This window comes from Pristiophorus japonicus, unplaced genomic scaffold (assembly GCF_044704955.1).
Source record: "Pristiophorus japonicus isolate sPriJap1 unplaced genomic scaffold, sPriJap1.hap1 HAP1_SCAFFOLD_91, whole genome shotgun sequence".
NCBI lineage: Eukaryota > Metazoa > Chordata > Chondrichthyes > Pristiophoridae > Pristiophorus > Pristiophorus japonicus.
Window position 1 is genome coordinate 1,611,231 of NW_027254835.1, and position 14,935 is coordinate 1,626,165.

General features: G+C 49.1%; 1 non-coding gene across 1 annotated transcript; it reads left to right on the plus strand.

The window, feature by feature from the left end:
• Positions 1–14,560: 14,560 nt before the first annotated feature.
• trnaq-uug (transfer RNA glutamine (anticodon UUG)) lies at positions 14,561–14,632 on the plus strand. Its single transcript has one exon. It is a non-coding gene; the product is annotated as a tRNA-Gln (tRNA).
• The last annotated feature ends 303 nt before the right edge of the window (positions 14,633–14,935 follow it).

Here is a 14,935-nt window from a genome sequence, read left to right on the forward strand (position 1 = left end):
GTCACAACAGCCCCAACAGAGGGGAGATGATCAGTGAACTCCCTCTGTGCTGATCGGGAAAGTCTGTCTCACTGTTTCCCCGGTGTCAGGCCTGCTGCCCTCATTTATTTCAGGTGACAGGACATAAAAGTTCAAAATCAACCTGCAGGTGGCCAGAAACAGCACTGCATTGTGTCGGGGGTGGTGTGTGGGGTCAGGTTCACCTCTGACCTTCTGAGCAGTTCGAATCGCTCCCACTCCCTGGGTTCCAGACTCTGGATTGATTTGGGGGATGTGATAAAGTGCAAGAGACAACTGGTTTGGTGCAAAAGAACCTCGATTTTATTAACGGCAAGAAAATAGAATTTCAAACTTATAATCACTTAATTAATGAACAGGACAAACACATTCAAAGGGGTTACAGTGAATAATACATCTCCCACCTCCCAATACCGAACACTGACTAGGTTAAACTCCAGGGCAAATGGGGACTATGCTCACCGATCCTTTACTGGTAGTTGGTGGTGGTTCACAATTCGGGGTTCTCTGGATTCTGTAGGTGCTGCTTGCCTTAGCCTGAACGTCGGAGAAAACCTCTTACTGCGTAGTCTTCAGTTGGATGGTGTCCGCTGATGCGGTCGGGCACGTTTTGGTCTTATGGGGTAAGTACCCGTACCCATTTTCTTTCATTAGAAATAGGTTCCATGTCTCTTTAGTTGATGTTTTCACCTGTTGGTCGTCAGGCCTCGGTTGTAGAACGCAAACTTTCGATTCTTCGGTTTCTTCCTTGTGGGGTTTTGTTTCGAAGTTGGTCGATCGCGGTGCTTTTGGTGGTACCACGTTGGCTGTGGTCGGTTGCTGCCGCAATGGTGATGTTCTTCCTCTCTTTTCCGATTGCAGGACGTCGAGGTTGGAGAAGCTAGTTAAAACTGCTGCCGTGGTCTCTCTCCCTTCTTGATGCTCTATGATGCTCTGCTGCTGTGTACATACCTTCTGCTAAACGTCCCTCGCAGTGTCTTCTGATGCAGTAGTATACACGTTGTTAAAGCCCAGTTATACCTTTGGAGCTGTTCTAATCTTCGCGCCAAATCAGCCCGGATTCTTTGTTTAATTTTGGCGGGCTTGATATTTCATTGTCATATTTTGGCGGGCTCATTAAATTTTAACCTGTCTCAGATGTGTCGATCTTCTAAATCTGTTTCTTGATATAAATATTAGCTTTGACATTTGCAGTGTCAGTCTGTGCTTGGGGTTAAATGCAGGCTGGATGGGCCATTGTTATTATGTATGTGCTGGAATGGTCTTCCAGATCAGGATGATAGCTAGCTATCTCTGGGTTAATTGTTGCTATGTTAATGTCTCCTGGGGAGAAGGGTTTTCGAGTTTACACAATTCTCAAGACAATTTGCTTTAGTTTCAATACCCCAGTCAGCTTCAAAACTCAAACTGGTTTCTTTGAAGGGTAGTTCGTTTAGTCCTGAGCTCTGCCCACACAGATTCATTCTGCTTTGTAAAATCCCAAATTCGATTAAAGTTCGTAGTTTCTTCCATGTGCACTTTAGGATTTCAAACTTTCTGGTGGATAGTTCCAAATTAAATTTCCTTTCCAATGAGTCGAAACACTGTCGGGGGCGGGAGGCGGGGAGTGGAGGGTGGTGTGTGTTCCCATGAATTTTGCAATCCTACATTCCCCCTGTAATATTCTACATGCTCGAGTGTCATGCTCTGTGATCAAAATTCCTTATCTCCCGAGAGTCAACCTTCCCTGCATTTCCCTAACTAAAACTTTAACGTGCATCCCCCTTTGAAATGCAATGCAGTTTACAGGCAAATACAGTCATTCAAATTCTGTTACAGCATTGAGGGGGTCCAACACCCCTCCGTTGCTCCGTTTTACAGAAAATAAAGATACATAGTCAAACACATTTTTAAGTAACATTCTTACAACACTCGATTTCTGCGTTTTTACAGCTGGTAAAAGTAAAACAAATTAAACATGGTAGTATGGTGTTACCCCTCCCTGTGCGATCCCCAAGTTTGGCCAGGGAGCGTACAGCACCTTTGGTGCCTGACCTGACGGCCTCTGCGTTTCACTTAACAAGTGAGACACCATAAGTTGACAGACAACCAAAAAGTGGGAAGCTATTCTGATCCCGGCAGGAACTTCTATATTCCTGAAAATGTCCCACCAAGGTGGAATTGTGATCACTAGAATCTTTCTCCCTATCTCAATTGTTTTCTGTTCTAGAGAATCGAAATGTTTTTGTGAGATTACTGCAGCTGCTAGCAGAGCGGTAAGATGTTCGGGTAGTGGGGGAATTTCATCGCCAAATGTACAACATAATCCTGCAAGTTTGTGATGTTTTCTCTCACAGTGATGTGAACAGTGGAGTGTTCAGGAATGGGGACAATCCGTTCCTGGGCCATTTGAACTTCTGCCTCGGGTTTGAAGCAAAAACTGCTGTCACTGACCGGACACCAGAAGTGTCCATGTTGGTAGTGGGACGCACTGGTGGTGACACAATATGTCCCACCCCCGATGTATGCTCCCTGTGGAGGGACATGGTTTTGTGCCATTACCTCCATGGTACAGTTGATAGACTGTGCACCACCAGCTTTAAACCCACACTGTGGTTTAGAATAGGTGTTCAAGTGCTGGGGACACAATATTATGTGTGCACGGAGAGGTCAGTACCCGTCACAGCGTGTTCCCACTTTATGACTTAGGGTGGGACTGCTGTGAAATGAACATGTGCACCTCCTTGAAAGACTCCAATGTTCTCCACCCTGTATACAGTGTGGGAAGGGCTGTCCCACCCATGACCGACATCGTTAGTACTAACCCCATGATGGTGTGATGAGAACATCGCGATCGACTGGGACAGGGTAAGTTTCAGAAGCTAGGCCGAGCTGGCACGGGCTTAGTGAGTTACTGTACGGGTGGAGGGCTGCGAGGTGCTTGTTACTGATCCAGGATGGGACTAAACCTTGTTTTAAATCCTCCAGGTTGTTGCGGCCCTCGCCCAGCAACCATGCCCCGTACAGCACACACACCCCGTTCTGTGCAACCTGGTCAGAAGCATTCCTATCCTCCCGTATGAGTGCATTACCTGTCTGTGCATGTTTTTCCAGCTCAGCCACGATTTCCTTTCAATGGATCATCATAGCCTGGTCCTCGTGTAGCTCTGAGCCTTCTCCTGTGTTTTCTTCTTTCATGATGTTTCTCAGTTGGTTCTTTAGACCATTTATCTGCATGTGTAGTTCTATATCGTCCAGGCTATTTATCACAGAGGATCCTGCATGATATGCAGTTAAAATGTCGTTCAAGGTGCCCCTTCTAGGTCTTCCCGTGCCCATGGTGTCCCTCGCGTATAGGATGTATATATCTGTGTTGTTTACATTCTCAAATTCGAACTCATAAAAGTTCTTGAACATTTCTCTGAGTAGGGCCTGGTATAGCTGCTCTGTTTCCTTCGGGCATCAGTCAGGTATATGCACCTCGGTAAAGTTTAAAATAACTGAAGCTACTGCATAATGTAGCCCCTGGTATCACACCTTTTCGGTTGGTACCAATACTAATCCATTCCCGAGTCACTTGGTGGTGGTCGGACACCTTTCTATTATTGTTCTCACTGGCGGGGTCGTGGGCAGGGGTTTCTTAATGTGTGCTATAAGTTCGGTGGTGTTAATTGGGAGTGGGGAGTGTGGGACCACACACCCGTGTAGGCTGGAATCCCACCCATTCCCTTCCCCCTCATCTTGCCATTGCCTGGCAAATGCGATTGCTATGTCTGCAGGACAGATCTCCTCTGACCACCACATGCAGATGTAAATTCCCTGTTCAGACTCCCACCACTTGTTCTAACAAACCTTCACTCCTCCCTGTGTCCCCGTGATGGTACGGTACGTGTCATTCCCGAGTCTTTCCCAGTCAGAGTGCTGATCCCCCACATCCTTGCTCAGCTTCCTGAGCCAGCACCATCTACCCAGGGGAATCTTGCCTTTACAAGTCAAACAGACACGTTTTCCCTCCGTGACACTGACCCATGCAGCAACGACCCGTATCCTGGGGCATGGAACGGAGGCCTCCCCAGAGGTAAACCCTTCCTGGCTGGAGTAGTGGGTGGAATGAGACCCCATCCACCCTGGCCACCTTCCCTCGTGGGCGTACACGGCGAGCTCTTCCACACCCGGGGTGTCACCCGCTGCAGTCACGATCGGTGCTCTCTCTCCTGAGACCATAAATGGGGGAATTCTTCCACGTCTCCTCAGCTGTCACTGCTCATCCTTATCAGGGTGAGCAGGAACAGGACCCTGTTCATGTTGTTATCGATCTTGTAGTGCCTCTTTTACTGCCGACAAAGTGGGGTCTTTTCCTTTCCCCAATACATATGTCACTATTTAGTCACCGGCTGTCGGCTGAAACTCTTGACTTCTATATTCATATAAATATCCTGATCCTATTCTACTCGTTTCACACCTTCCAGACGTGTGGTTTCTTTTCGGTTGTGGTGCCCTGAAATCATTACACGCATAATCTACACTACGCTAGATTCTTACTAAACATACCTTAACACATATCGTATTATTTATGTACATCTGCCACCCATCTCCGGGTGGCCAGGTTAATTCCTGTCCTTCTCTTTTCTTCCCCGGCCTCTGTGTTTCCAGCGGGGCCGGTCGTAGGTCGGACTGTAGCGCAGGACCTGGAGTGTCCTGACCGGAGGTGGGTCTGAGTCCCACACTATTGGGGGAATGTCCCCTCCGGTGATACAGCACACCGCTCCTTTGGGGGTGGCTGCCTGGTTCATTTTGTCCCCTGGGGGTTCTGCCTGGTTGAGGGCCGAGGGCTGGGGACCCCCAATTAGTGGCTGGTCCACCACTATCTCTTCTGGGGGTCCCTCGTCGCCCGAGACTACCGGCTGGGTGTCCCTGCTCGCAGGCTGGTCCCTGATCTTAGGTACCCTTTCACGGCAGGTCCCTCTCCCGGGGCTGAATCACTTAAATTGGTCGCTGGTGACCACGGTGCCTGAGGCCGTGGTGTGCGGAGAGTCCTTCTCAGGGTTTTGACCCCTGGGGGTGCGTCCAATTCCCAAATGATTGGGGGGATAGCTCCTCCAGTAACTCAGTCCATCGCCCCTCTGGGTACAGTCTGTGGGTCTGCCACGTCCCCTGTGGGATTTCCACAGTCGGGGGCTGCTGGCTGAGTGTCCCTGCCTTTAACACGGTTCTCTGTTCCTGGCTGTCCCTTATGTTTAGCTGTGTCCCGGGGTTGAAAAGTTTGCAGTGGTTTATGTGGAACCACTTTGTACGGCGAGGCATTTTCACGGCACAGACCATGGGGCTTGCCTTGTCGACAATGTGGTACGGCCCCATGTACAGTGCCTCATAAACCCCTGCTCGAGCATAGTTCCATACCATAACCTGGTCCCCTATCTCCCATTCGTGGTGTTTGAGGGGCTCTAACAGCAGTCAGTTGCTCCGATGTTGTTTTACCATATTGTCAGCAGCCTGCCAGTGAATCTGTTTAATGTGTTCAAACAGGTTCCTGACAAAGCTGTCCCAGCTCGCTTCCCGGAGCTGACCTTCCGTGAGTACCGGGGCTAATACATGGGTGGGGGTTCGCCTGGCTCTGCCGGTCATGAGCTCATACGGGGAGTTACCCCGTGATCTTTGACTGGCTGGCCCGGATCCCTATGAGGACCAGTGGTAGGACCTCTACCCACCTCTTGGGTGAGTCCCCTGTCTCTTTTCGCAGCCTTTCTTTGATGTTGCGGTTTAAACGCTCCACGGGCCCGGATGACTGCGGGTTGTGGGCAACATGCCATTTACCTTTAATGCTGAGCACCTTAAGGATCTCCTGCATCACCTGCCTGGTGAAGTGGCTCCCCTAGTCGGACTTCACGTACTGGGGTAGTCCCCATCGGGAGAACACCTCCCTGACCAGGATCCTGGCTGTTCCCAGGGCAATTGCTGTTCGGCATGGGAAGGCTTCCACACATTTGGTGAATACATCCACCGACACTAGACAGCACTGGTAACCTCCCTGGGCAGTGGGTAGGGGCCCAATGTAATCGACCTTGATCGACTGCCAGGATCCCTCTACCCTCCTGATATGTCCCATAGACACCTTCCTTTTCTGGAGGTCGGGGTTGTTGGCAGCGCACACCAGACAGCTGGCACAGAACTCGCGGACGTCTTCCCTGAGTCCCGGCCAGCACCGTGCCTGTTCCACCCGTTGCCAAGTGGACTCAGGTCCAGGTTGTCCTGCTCCTGGACCCTCGTGGGCCAGCTGGAGGAATTCTCTCCGCTGTTGTTGGGGTACTACCCATTGCTCCCCCCTGAACAGCATGCCTTCTGTACGGGCTGTCTACCCTTTCCCCTTTTTCTAGCGTGTTCAGGACAGTTTTGGGGACGGGGTCTTGGATCTGAACCGTTTTTAGGTCCGGGGACAATGCTACCCCTGCCGTCCCTGTCATCCCAATCCTGCCCCTGACTGCTGCGATGGGGCCTGGGTTGTACGGATCCCAGAGCTTGCCCGTGCGCGCACCTTGCTTGGCCAACATGTCAGCCTGCTGGTTTCCCTCGCTACGGGGTTCAGTGGTGGAATGTGCCTTCACTTTATGTATATAGATCTTCCCTTCCTCCCCCACGGCTGTCATGATCTTTTCCAGTCGGGGCTTAATTGCCAGGGGTCTCCCGTCTGCAGATGTGTATCCGCGACGGGACCAGATAGCCACGTACTCCAGTACACGAATTGCATGTGAACATACTGTCCGAGAAAATCGTGTGTGGGCTGGGGAATTCTTCGGGGTGTGTGACTACATACACCACCGCAGACAGTTCAGCGTGCTGGGCACTCATCGTACTGGGGAGTTTAATCACCAGGGCAATGCCTGCCTCTGGGTCATAAACTCCGCAGCCTGTGAGTCGTTCACCCGCAGATCCGTGCTTGAACCGTCCACAAGGATCTCTCGGCCTCTGCGGTGTAACCCAGCCGGAAAACCTATGTTAATTTCCCACCATACACCGGTGGGCAGTCCCTGGATAGATCATGTTGGCTGCGAGTCTTGGCTCGCAGAGACCCTTTACCCTCAGGTCCATCTGGGAGAGGAGTAGGGTCCAGCGAGCAATGCAGGCACTGCTCTCTGTCCCGTCCTTGATCCGACCGTCCAGGAGCATTTGGATGGGAGTATGGTGGGTAAGGAGTGTGATAGGGGACCCCCCTGTGAAGATCAGTGAACTTTTCACAGCACAGTGAGTGGCTAGGAGATGCCGCTCACAGTTGGAGTGTCCCATCTCCACATCCGTGAGTATCCTGGAGGAGTAGACCACTGGTCTCAGCTGGCCATGCCACTCTTGGAGCAGTACTGCACTCAGGCTGTCCCTTCACTGGCTGCTACCTCCAGGAAAAACTCTTTACCCCCATCAATAGCCCCTAGAGCTGGTGCGGTCTGCAGGTCTTTCTGAGTTGGATAAATGCTGCCTCTCAGCCTTCGTCCCATTCCCACTCCATTCCCCTGTGTCGGAGTCGGAGCAGAGGGGCTGCTGTAGCTGCATAATCATCAATGAGATCTCTGCTGTACCCGGTTAGCCCGAGAAAAGATCTTGCTTCTGTTACTGTGTCGGGAGCTGGTAACTTCTGCACTGCTTCCCTTCTAGCCTTGTCAATGGCCCTTTCCCCAGCGCGCACAGCCAGTCCCAGGAATTTTACTTCCTTCAGACCGATCTGTGCCTTTGTGGGATTCACTTTAAACCCTTCTTCTTTCAACAGCTCCAGCAGTTCAGCCAGCAGTGGGCCATGCTCCTCCCCCTCATCGGTGAACAGGAGCAGGTCGTCCACATACTGTACCAGCTGCTGGGGTCTGCTGAAGCTCTTTAAACAGTTGGCAATACATTGATGGAAAATACTGGGGATGTTGTGGAAGCCCTGAGGGAGACAGTTCCAAGTGTATTGCTGTCCTTTAAAGGTAAAAGCAAACTTGTACTGATCGTTCCTTCTTAAAGGTATGGACCAAACCCGTTGGAAATGTCCAGCACTGTGAAGGTGGTCGCGGAGGCTGGGATACGTCCAATGAGGTCGGCGACAGCAACAACAGTGGGTGCACAGGCGGGGATGTTACGGTTGAGTACTCGATAGTCCACCGTGGCTCTCCAGGAGTTGTCCCGTTTCTTAACCGGCCACAACGGAGAGTTCACATGGGTAGCTATTGGTCTCAATACCCCTGTTTCACTAAAGAACCCAAGGCTGTTTCCATGTCTGCCTCCGCCTCCCTGGGGAAGTTATACTGTTTCTACGGTCGGGTCATAGGATTCCCATCTATGCTAACCTCGACCCCGTTTATCCTCCCACAGTCGTGTTTGTGAGTGGCAAAAGCGGCAAGGTTTGCCCTTACATACTCTTGGTACTCCATCGGAGTGTTACTGACCAGTGATTCACGGTCGTAACACTCCTTTGGCTTCATGGTGCACACTGTCCCTTTTCCCCGTTTTTCTGGGATAACCATAACCTCACTCTCCTGTCCCGTACAGACTGACCCCCAAAGACAGTCGTTTCTTAAATCCACTAGGATCCCGTGGCCGAGGATAAAGTCAGCCCCCAGGATCCCTCTCCCTTCCTGTTCCCACTTCATCAGGACACAAGTCCACTTGGTTTGGGTGTTCCTAAATGAACAGAGAGCGGAACGGAGAATGAGCCAACCTGCTTGGTGCCTGTGAAACTCACCAAGCTCTAGGGGACCCCGTTAGACAGAGGTGAGGCGGCGGGGTTATTTACATAGACAAGGATGCTTGATGCACCGGTATCCAGCAGGTCAGTCCCTTTCACCTTCTCCACTTCCATCTGAACGGTCGGTCTCCCCCACGCAACGTACTCGAGGGAACACAGGGGAACAGGCTGTGTCTGTTCTAGTCACTGTTTTGGCTGGGATGGGGCAGATGGGATTTCGGTACCGGTGGCGGTGGCTACCCTCCCAGAGCCATCCAGCATTGTTCGCAGCGCAGTCAGAAAGGTATCAAACGTGTGGGGAGGGGCTGGCTTCTCGGTCTCGGTCTTTTGGGCAGGGGCAGGAGAACTCTTCCCTGCGCTACTCTTCCATGGGTTTCTACAATCCTTTCTCCAGTGCCCACTCTTTCCGCACCCAAAACAGGTACGTTTTGTATCAGAGGGGTTTCCCCCCTCGTGGCACCATTCCCTCTTGTCCTGACTAGGTCTGATTTCGAGGACCCTTCCCTTGGGTGGGTGCTCTTCCATCCCCCTGCCGTTCCAATAGGCTCGGGTCAGTTCCCTGACCACTCCCTGTTCGGTGGCCTGGGGATCTCTCGGGTCAAACCAGGCCTCAGCCTTTCTCCTTATACGTGGTAAATTGTTTGCCATCAGCCTTCGGAGCCAGTGGGCTCTCTCATCCCGGCTTAGGTGATTCCGGTCGAGTTCCCCTCCACAGACGCTCTGGTACACAGGCCACAGCCTGTCTGCGAAAACCTGTCGGGTTTTCCCTGTGAGCTGCACTGTTGGGACTCCCATCATTACAGTCCATGGCTTCTAGAATATCTTCCTGGACAGCGGCACATGTCCTCTGCCCCCTTTTACTCTCGGCAGAGAGGGACTATTACAGCTTGCCGTCCAGTGAGAGGAGGTGCATATTTGTTATCTCAGCATCATCACACCCGTTAATATCCCCTGCCTGTTCCACTTCCATAAAGTGGACCGAGGTGTCCCCCTTTGGGGTGAGCTTTCCCAGGTGACTTACCATAGCCCTAAGGTGTTGGGTCGTGTGGGGAACCACAAACTGACTTTCCAGGGGCCCCAGACCCCCAGCACCGGTGGGCGGGCCAAACGTTTGTTGCTGGACCAGGCACATTGGCCCTGGTTCTGGCCCTTCCTGTTCTGGCTCGCCTGCCCCTCCTCCCTGCTGCCAAGCCAAGCTGAAACTCGGTGCCACAGGTGGTGGTGGTCCGCTATCCCTGTCCACCCCACAACTCGTTCACCCTCCTGCTGCCGAACCGGTATAGTCACCGGCACCACAGGTGGTGGTTGAATAGTTTCCTCCTTCTCTTCCAGGTTTACCCGGGCCATACCCGGGTTTATTCGGAATACCTTGCCTTTTGCCTTGCACAGAGCAAGAGTTAAACTTTTGTTTGTTGCTGGCAGGTACCGTGGTCTCCTGACTCAAACCCATTAGTGCTGGCTACTTTATAAGCTGCTGTACGTCTCTTAACTTATCCTCCAGCTCTTTTACTTGAAGGGTGAGGCGAGTGTTTTCCTCCCACAGCATCTTTTCATTATTCTTAGCCTCGGTAACCTGACACTGAAAACAGTCCTGGCTGTTTTTGAACCTTTCCATTCGCTATGTCTTTCCATGTTTTAGTTTATGGAGTTCCCCCCACACCTTTCTTCTGCCATAGCCCTGTCATGTGATGTTTCTGCACATTCACATCGTTCTGCCTGCAGTGACTCAATGTTCTTATCTAGGGGTTGGACCTGTTGCTGTCGTCAGGACAACCAAATTGCCTTTTCTACTGATTCCTTCTGGTACTTGCTGGCTGTCCACTGGGCCGCAGCGTCTCCTGAACGCTCAGCGCGCAACAGACCAAGCACCCATTCCTTAGTGACATTCACTTTCTTGTACACATAGGAGGAAATCCTCTCTTCCATCTTTGTTCTTTCCTCCAAAACAGCAATCTCTGCATCACATCCTTTATACCAAAGTCCTGCCGTGGTCGCCATTCTGTCGGGCGTGGTGTGTGGGGTGAGGTTCACCTCTGACCTTCTGAGCGGTTTGAATCGCTCGCACTATCTTGGTTCTAGACTTTGGATTTATTTTGGGATGTGACAAAGTGCAAGAGAGAATTGGTTTTGGTGCAAAGAACCTCAATTTTATTAAGTGCAAGAACGTAAAATGTCGAGCTTGTAATTACTCGAATAAAAAAACACTTATCACACTTTAAAGGGGTTACAGAAAAATAATACACCTCCCACCTCCCAATGCCTAACTCTGACTCGGTGAAACTCGAGGGCAAACAGGGATTATGCTCACCAATCCTCTTATTGTCAGTTGGCGGTTGTTTGCAGTTTCGAAATTCACTGGACTCTGTAAGTTCTGCTTGCCGTACCCCGAACATCGTGGAAGATTTCTTACTGCGTAGTCTTCAGTTGGGTGGTGTCCGCTGATGCGGTAGGGTGCGTATTGGATTTATGGGGTGAGTACCCACTTTCTTCTGTCAGCAGTAGATTTTAAAGTTCTTTAGGTAATGTTTCACCTGTTGGTATCGAGGAACAGATTGTAGAGGGGAAACTTTCGAAGCTTCGGTTTCTTCTTGAGGACGTTTGTTCTTAGAATTTGCCGATCGCGGTGTTTTCGATGTTACCACGTTGGCTGTGGTCAGTTGCTGCCGCGATGATGATGTCCGAAGTTACTGGGAACTGCTTTCTCTGCTGTGATGATGTTCTTCCTTCTCCTTCGGTAGCAGGGCAGTGTGGTCCAGGAGTGTCGTCGAGGCTGAAGATGTTGGAGCTCAGAAGAGCTGCATAGGAGGCTGTGTAGCAAGCTCTCTGGAAGGCTTGTTACAAACTGCTGCGGCGATCTCTCTCCTTTTTCCCTCCTTCCCGTTCTCCTTCTTTCGTTAAAAAACAAGGCCCCAGTTATACTTTGGGAGCTGTTCTAATTTGCGTGCCAAATGAGCCCCGATTCTTTGTTTTAATTTTGGCGGGCTTGATATCTCTTTGTTATATTTTGGCGGGCCCATTAATGGTAACCTGTCTCGGATGTGTCGATCTTTTGAATTTGTTTCTTGATCGGGAAAATTAGATTTTTGGTATTTGCAATGTCAGCCGAGGCCTGGGTTTTCCATGCGGGCTGGATGGGCCATTGTCATTATGTTAACGCTGGATGGGTTTCCTGCTCAGAGTGATGGCTGGCTATCTCTGGGTTGATTGTTGCTATGTTAACGTCTCCCGGGGAGATGGGTTTTCGAGTTTACACAATTCCCCAGACAATTTGTTCAGCTTCAATATCCCAGACAGCTTCAATACCCAAACTGCTTTCTTTGAACGATCTTTTAGTTCTCAGCCCTTTCCACACGGACCCAATCTGCCTTGTAAAATTCCAAATTCGATTAAAACTTGTAGTTTCTTCCATGTGCACTTTAGGATCGCAAACTTTCAGGTTGATAGTTCCAAATTAAATTTCCTTTCCAATGAGTCCACACACTGGGGGGTTGTCCAACGAATTTTTGCAATCCTACTCCTGCACATATTTTCTATGTTTCTATGTTTCAAAAACTTTGGCATGATTGGTTCCATGGTGTAATGGTGAGCATTCTGTACTCAGTAAACCAGTGATCTGAGTTCACATTGTGGTGGAACCTCAATTCTTGCTGTCCCAGCTGCTGAAAATTTGGGACAAACAAGTGAAAGACACCTGGTGTTGGTGGGCAGTTTTGTTGCCTTTGTCAGTGATGCTTGATCTGCAAGTCCAGTTGTCAAATCGTGTGTTCAACCATAATTTACCTGTTACAAATCAGCGGAGGATAAACCAGTTTTTTTATCTAATGCTGCCTTTACCTGCACAATGTGTGCTGAGATTATCTGTGCAATATGCTTTCAGCTGGATGAATAAAAGCAATGCTTTTTGAAATGCAGGCACTGCATGTTTTGTACTCAAAATAATTTGCATTTTCTTTTCATGCCAAGCATTTTACATTAATGCATTGCAATGCCAATGCACTTTTTACCTGGCAAGACTGAAGTACAAGCTGTGATGAACAGTGTGAAACAGAAACAGGCACTTGAGAACCCATCGCCTCGACAGCATCTGTGTGAATTGGTCTGCATCGATAATTAGCAGAACGTAAAGAGGGGAACGCTATGGAAGAGAAAAGGCTGAGCCAAAGTGTAATGTTGGAGATGATTTTATTGTTTTTGAGAAATGTTTCAAATAATTTTTGCATTGTTGGTTCCATGGTGTAATGGTAAGGACTCTGAATTCAGCGATCTGCTTTCAAACCTTGGGGGAACCAGAATGCTTGTTGTCCCAGCTGCTGAAAATTTGGGACAAACAGATTAAAGACACCTGGTGGGCAGTTTTGTTGCCTTTGTCATTGATGCTTGACTGACAAGTCTCGTTGGCAAATCGTGTGTTCATTCACTGGAGTTTAGAAGGATGAGAGGGGATCTCATAGAAAATTATAAGATTCTGACGGGACTGGACAGGTTAGATACAGGAAGAATGTTCCCGATGTTTGGGAAGTCCAGAACTAGGGGTTATAGTCTTAGGATAAGGGGTAGGCCATTTAGGACCAAGATGAGGAGAAACTTCTTCACTCAGAGAGTTCTTAACCTGCGGAATTTCCTGCCGCAGAGAGTTGTTGATGCCAGTTCATTGGATATATTCAAGAGGGAGTTAGATATGGCTCTTACGGTTAAGGGGATCAAGGGGTATGGAGAGAAAGCAGGATAGGGGTACTGAAGGAATGGTCAGCCATGATCTTATAGAATGGCGGGGAAGGCTCGAAGGGCCGAATGGCCTAATCCTGCACCTGTTTTTTTCTATGTTTCTATGTTGCTAACCATCAGTTACCTGTTACAAATCAGCGGAGGAGAAATCAGTTTATTGTCTAAAATACTGCCTTTATCTGCACAATGTGTGCTGAGATTATCTGTGCAATATGCATTCAGCAAGATGAACAAAAATAACGCTTTTTGAAATGCAGGCACTGCCACTATAGATAAAAAAAGCCGAGCCAAAGTTAATGTTGGAGATGATTTTGCTGTTTTTGAGAAATGTTTCAAAGATTTTGGTGTAGTTGATTCCATCGTGTTATGGTGAGCACTCTGGACTTTGAATCCAATTATCTGAATTCAAATCTCAGTCGAACCTGAATGCTTGTTGTCCCAACTGCTGAAATTTAGGGACAAACAAGTGAAAGATACCTGGTGTTCGAGGGCAGTTTTGTCGCCTTTGTCATTGATGCTTGATCCACAAGTCTCGTTGTCAAATCGTCTGCTCAACAATCAGTTACCTTTTACAAATCAGCGGAGGAGAAATCACTTTGTTGTCTAATGCTGCCTTTGCCTGCACAATGTGTGCTGAGATTATCTGTACAATATGCATTCCGCAGGATGAATAAAAGCAACGCTTTTTGAAATGCAAGCACTTCATAGAAACATAGAAAATACTTGCAGGAGTAGGCCATTCAGCCCTTCGAGCCTTCACCATCACTCAATAAGATCATGGCTGATCATTCACCTCAGTACCCAATTCCTGCTTTGGCTCCATACCTCTTGATCCCTTTAGCCGTCAGGGCAACATCTAACTCCCTCTTGAATACATCCAATGAACTGTCATCAAAAACTCTCATGCAGTAGTGAATTGCACAGGTTAACAACTCTCTGAGTGAAGAAGGTTCTCCTCATCTCGGTCCTAAATGGCTTACCCATTATTCCTAGACTGTGTTCCATGGTTCTGGACATCCCCAATATTGGGAACTTTGACGCGAAACATGAGAAAAGGCCGAGCCAAAGTGTAATGTTGGAGATTACTTTTTTGTTTTTGAGAACTGTTTCAAAGGTTATTGTGTGGTTGGTTCCATGGTGTAATGGTGAGCACTCTGGACTTTGAATCCAGCAATCTGAGTTCAAATCTCAGTGGAACCTCAATTCTTGTTGTCCCAGTGGCTGACAATTTGTGACAAACAAGTGAAAGACACCTGGTGCTGGTGGACAATTTTGTCTTTGTCATTGATGCTTGATCTGCAAGTCTCGTTGTCAAATCGTGTGCTCTGTGTGAGCACAGTCCTGCATTGCTGAACTCTTTGCTTCAGCACGCAGTCTGAAGTTTGGATTAAAAAACAGGAAGATTGAAGTTTGGATGGAAAAGAGACTGTTAGACAATGTGGTGCCTTCAGCCAGTGAGATGAGTAACTGGTCATTGTCTGGATGTTATATATTTGAGTACCT